This window comes from Coffea arabica, chromosome 11e (genome assembly GCF_036785885.1).
Source record: "Coffea arabica cultivar ET-39 chromosome 11e, Coffea Arabica ET-39 HiFi, whole genome shotgun sequence".
Classification (NCBI taxonomy): domain Eukaryota; kingdom Viridiplantae; phylum Streptophyta; class Magnoliopsida; order Gentianales; family Rubiaceae; genus Coffea; species Coffea arabica.
In genome coordinates this window covers 8,880,999-8,885,998 of record NC_092331.1, presented here as the reverse complement: position 1 = coordinate 8,885,998, position 5,000 = coordinate 8,880,999, and the positions used below count along the sequence as shown (strand labels likewise).

The 5,000-nt window shown below is 39.5% G+C and overlaps 4 non-coding genes and 1 pseudogene across 4 annotated transcripts; 4 read left to right on the top strand and 1 right to left on the bottom strand.

Annotated features, from left to right (window-relative positions):
* The window catches only part of LOC140028395 (28S ribosomal RNA), a 12,050-nt pseudogene that overhangs the window by 5,516 nt on the left and 1,534 nt on the right, over positions 1–5,000 (bottom strand).
* On the top strand, positions 125–243 carry LOC140030078 (5S ribosomal RNA). Its single transcript, XR_011833992.1, has one exon. It is a non-coding gene; the product is annotated as a 5S ribosomal RNA (ribosomal RNA).
* Positions 1,379–1,497, top strand: LOC140030077 (5S ribosomal RNA). The gene has a single exon (XR_011833991.1). It is a non-coding gene; the product is annotated as a 5S ribosomal RNA (ribosomal RNA).
* On the top strand, positions 2,633–2,751 carry LOC140032074 (5S ribosomal RNA). The gene has a single exon (XR_011836000.1). It is a non-coding gene; the product is annotated as a 5S ribosomal RNA (ribosomal RNA).
* LOC140032063 (5S ribosomal RNA) lies at positions 3,877–3,995 on the top strand. Its single transcript, XR_011835989.1, has one exon. It is a non-coding gene; the product is annotated as a 5S ribosomal RNA (ribosomal RNA).

Here is a 5,000-nt window from a genome sequence, read left to right as displayed (position 1 = left end):
TAAATAAATAAATGGATAAGAGGAAAATGCTTGAATTGACGCTTAAAATGAATTTCGGTCTACAAAACCCACACTGCTTCGCAGGACGGGGTAGTTTAAAAGAATAAAGCGAAAGGAACATGGCGGGTGCGATCATACCAGCACTAATGCACCGGATCCCATCAGAACTCCGAAGTTAAGCGTGCTTGGGCGAGAGTAGTACTAGGTTGGGTGACCCCCTGGGAAGTCCTCGTGTTGCACCCCTCTCTTTTTTGTTTCGAAATCCAAATTTCCTATTCGTTCTTTATCCTGTAGTAATTTAGCTCCGTCGGAACGATTGCTTAATAGTTTGCTTCTTGTCGAAGCGTGAAGGAGGATCTGAAGGCGCGAGACAAATCAGGAACGGTACGGCTCGATCAAAGCCCGGATCGTCGCTCAAATTTGTCGGCGCAAATGTATCACCGCAACTAGGGGTGGCAATTTTCGACACGACCTGAAAACACGACACGAACCTAACACGAAATTAATGGGTTTGGGTTGAGGTTTCGGGAATTCGGGTCAGAATCGGGTTGGACCCGATGAACCCGAAAAGAAAACCGGTCGATTTCGGGTCAACCCGTGGTGACCTGATATGACCCGATATGACCCGTTTACGAATTAAAAATAATTTAATAAACATAAAAATAATTTTATCTAACTAAACTAAGTTATTCTTTTTTTCAAAGGCATTAATTACTTAATCCTAAACGAATTTATTTAATTTGTGTGAAGTTGAAATTATTATACTTGGACAAATAATATATTATATTATTTTTCACTTTTGTATTGTTTTAATTTATTTTATATTTTGCTTGGGATAAAACACTTTTACGGTGTTTAATTTATTTTAGATTTGATTTGGAATCATTTATTTAAATTTTTATTACTTGATTATGTAATTAGTTTTGTGAGAAATTGATTTTATTAGAAATTACAGTGATAAATTAATAAATTAAAATTAAGTTTCGGGTCATTTCGGGTCGACCCGCCGCCCCGTAAACCTGAAATTTTCGGGTTCGGGTCAGCATACCTGACCCGTCACGGGTTGGCGGGTCGGGGTTCGGGTCAACAGATTTTCTGGCGGGTCTGTTGACCCGAACCCGACCCGCCAACCTGATTTGGACCCGAATTGCCACCCCTAACTGCAAGCGTGAAGGATTGATTTCATGATAATTTAGAGTTGCGGGATGAGGGAAAAAAACAGGGTGCAAATCAATAACAAAAAAAAATATAAAGTAAATAAATAAATGGATAAGAGGAAAATGCTTGAATTGACGCTTAAAATGAATTTCGGTCTACAAAACCCACACTGCTTCGCAGGACGGGGTAGTTTAAAAGAATAAAGCGAAAGGAACATGGCGGGTGCGATCATACCAGCACTAATGCACCGGATCCCATCAGAACTCCGAAGTTAAGCGTGCTTGGGCGAGAGTAGTACTAGGTTGGGTGACCCCCTGGGAAGTCCTCGTGTTGCACCCCTCTCTTTTTTGTTTCGAAATCCAAATTTCCTATTCGTTCTTTATCCTGTAGTAATTTAGCTCCGTCGGAACGATTGCTTAATAGTTTGCTTCTTGTCGAAGCGTGAAGGAGGATCTGAAGGCGCGAGACAAATCAGGAACGGTACGGCTCGATCAAAGCCCGGATCGTCGCTCAAATTTGTCGGCGCAAATGTATCACCGCAACTAGGGGTGGCAATTTTCGACACGACCTGAAAACACGACACGAACCTAACACGAAATTAATGGGTTTGGGTTGAGGTTTCGGGAATTCGGGTCAGAATCGGGTTGGACCCGATGAACCCGAAAAGAAAACCGGTCGATTTCGGGTCAACCCGTGGTGACCTGATATGACCCGATATGACCCGTTTACGAATTAAAAATAATTTAATAAACATAAAAATAATTTTATCTAACTAAACTAAGTTATTCTTTTTTTCAAAGGCATTAATTACTTAATCCTAAACGAATTTATTTAATTTGTGTGAAGTTGAAATTATTATACTTGGACAAATAATATATTATATTATTTTTCACTTTTGTATTGTTTTAATTTATTTTATATTTTGCTTGGGATAAAACACTTTTACGGTGTTTAATTTATTTTAGATTTGATTTGGAATCATTTATTTAAATTTTTATTACTTGATTATGTAATTAGTTTTGTGAGAAATTGATTTTATTAGAAATTACAGTGATAAATTAATAAATTAAAATTAAGTTTCGGGTCATTTCGGGTCGACCCGCCGCCCCGTAAACCTGAAATTTTCGGGTTCGGGTCAGCATACCTGACCCGTCACGGGTTGGCGGGTCGGGGTTCGGGTCAACAGATTTTCTGGCGGGTCTGTTGACCCGAACCCGACCCGTCAACCTGATTTGGACCCGAATTGCCACCCCTAACTGCAAGCGTGAAGGATTGATTTCGTGATAATTTAGAGTTGCGGGATGAGGGAAAAAAACAGGGTGCAAATCAATAACAAAAAAAAATATAAAGTAAATAAATAAAAGGATAAGAGGAAAATGCTTGAATTGACGCTTAAAATGAATTTCGGTCTAGAAAAGCCACACTGCTTCGCAGGACGGGGTAGTTTAAAAGAATAAAGCGAAAGGAAAATGGCGGGTGCGATCATACCAGCACTAATGCACCGGATCCCATCAGAACTCCGAAGTTAAGCGTGCTTGGGCGAGAGTAGTACTAGGATGGGTGACCCCCTGGGAAGTCCTCGTGTTGCACCCCTCTCTTTTTTGTTTCGAAATCCAAATTTCCTATTCGTTCTTTATCCTGTAGTAATTTAGCTCCGTCGGAACGATTGCTTAATATTTTGCTTCTTGTCGAAGCGTGAAGGAGGATCTGAAGGCGCGAGACAAATCAGGAACGGTACGGCTCGATCAAAGCCCGGATCGTCGCTCAAATTTGTCGGCGCAAATGTATCACCGCAACTAGGGGTGGCAATTTTCGACACGACCTGAAAACACGACACGAACCTAACACGAAATTAATGGGTTTGGGTTGAGGTTTCGGGAATTCGGGTCAGAATCGGGTTGGACCCGATGAACCCGAAAAGAAAACCGGTCGATTTCGGGTCAACCCGTGGTGACCTGATATGACCCGTTTACGAATTAAAAATAATTTAATAAACATAAAAATAATTTTATCTAACTAAACTAAGTTATTCTTTTTTTCAAAGGCATTAATTACTTAATCCTAAACGAATTTATTTAATTTGTGTGAAGTTGAAATTATTATACTTGGACAAATAATATATTATATTATTTTTCACTTTTGTATTGTTTTAATTTATTTTATATGTTGCTTGGGATAAAACACTTTTACGGTGTTTAATTTATTTTAGATTTGATTTGGAATCATTTATTTAAATTTTTATTACTTGATTATGTAATTAGTTTTGTGAGAAATTGATTTTATTAGAAATTACAGTGATAAATTAATAAATTAAAATTAAGTTTCGGGTCATTTCGGGTCGACCCGCCGCCCCGTAAACCTGAAATTTTCGGGTTCGGGTCAGCATACCTGACCCGTCACGGGTTGGCGGGTCGGGGTTCGGGTCAACAGATTTTCTGGCGGGTCTGTTGACCCGAACCCGACCCGCCAACCTGATTTGGACCCGAATTGCCACCCCTAACTGCAAGCGTGAAGGATTGATTTCATGATAATTTAGAGTTGCGGGATGAGGGAAAAAAACAGGGTGCAAATCAATAACAAAAAAAAATATAAAGTAAATAAATAAAAGGATAAGAGGAAAATGCTTGAATTGACGCTTAAAATGAATTTCGGTCTAGAAAAGCCACACTGCTTCGCAGGACGGGGTAGTTTAAAAGAATAAAGCGAAAGGAACATGGCGGGTGCGATCATACCAGCACTAATGCACCGGATCCCATCAGAACTCCGAAGTTAAGCGTGCTTGGGCGAGAGTAGTACTAGGATGGGTGACCCCCTGGGAAGTCCTCGTGTTGCACCCCTCTCTTTTTTGTTTCGAAATCCAAATTTCCTATTCGTTCTTTATCCTGTAGTAATTTAGCTCCGTCGGAACGATTGCTTAATATTTTGCTTCTTGTCGAAGCGTGAAGGAGGATCTGAAGGCGCGAGACAAATCAGGAACGGTACGGCTCGATCAAAGCCCGGATCGTCGCTCAAATTTGTCGGCGCAAATGTATCACCGCAACTAGGGGTGGCAATTTTCGACACGACCTGAAAACACGACACGAACCTAACACGAAATTAATGGGTTTGGGTTGAGGTTTCGGGAATTCGGGTCAGAATCGGGTTGGACCCGATGAACCCGAAAAGAAAACCGGTCGATTTCGGGTCAACCCGTGGTGACCTGATATGACCCGATATGACCCGTTTACGAATTAAAAATAATTTAATAAACATAAAAATAATTTTATCTAACTAAACTAAGTTATTCTTTTTTTCAAAGGCATTAATTACTTAATCCTAAACGAATTTATTTAATTTGTGTGAAGTTGAAATTATTATACTTGGACAAATAATATATTATATTATTTTTCACTTTTGTATTGTTTTAATTTATTTTATATTTTGCTTGGGATAAAACACTTTTACGGTGTTTAATTTATTTTAGATTTGATTTGGAATCATTTATTTAAATTTTTATTACTTGATTATGTAATTAGTTTTGTGAGAAATTGATTTTATTAGAAATTACAGTGATAAATTAATAAATTAAAATTAAGTTTCGGGTCATTTCGGGTCGACCCGCCGCCCCGTAAACCTGAAATTTTCGGGTTCGGGTCAGCATACCTGACCCGTCACGGGTTGGCGGGTCGGGGTTCGGGTCAACAGATTTTCTGGCGGGTCTGTTGACCCGAACCCGACCCGCCAACCTGATTTGGACCCGAATTGCCACCCCTAACTGCAAGCGTGAAGGATTGATTTCGTGATAATTTAGAGTTGCGGGATGAGGGAAAAAAACAGGGTGCAAATCAATAACAAAAAAAAAT